The following is a 337-nucleotide window of genomic DNA, read 5'->3' as shown; positions in this document are numbered from 1 at the left end:
TAACAGAAACAGACCGTCGATGGACAAGGCCTAAACGTCCCCCTGGAGGGCTAGCAGCAGGGGCAGCTCACAGCCGCCCCTGAGAAGGAACCAGCGTCAGAATGGCCTGCGGCAGGGCGGGGGAGGGGCCAGCGACACCGAGCCGGGCGGAGTGGACACCACGGAAGAGATCCAGAGCAGCGGGATCCGCTTCCCGCCTGACGCGTGCCCACGCGCAAACCCCGGCTGGACCACAGATTTCGAAGCAAAACACAAAACCAGACAGACGTTAGAAGCAAAGCTAAGTGAAAGCTTTAGAATCCTAAGAAAAGGATGACCTTTTTTCCTTTTTGTTTTT

This window comes from Pteropus vampyrus, unplaced genomic scaffold (assembly GCF_000151845.1).
Source record: "Pteropus vampyrus isolate Shadow unplaced genomic scaffold, Pvam_2.0 Scaffold2338, whole genome shotgun sequence".
In the NCBI taxonomy this organism is placed as follows: Eukaryota; Metazoa; Chordata; class Mammalia; order Chiroptera; family Pteropodidae; genus Pteropus; species Pteropus vampyrus.
This window is presented reverse-complemented; position numbering follows the sequence as displayed.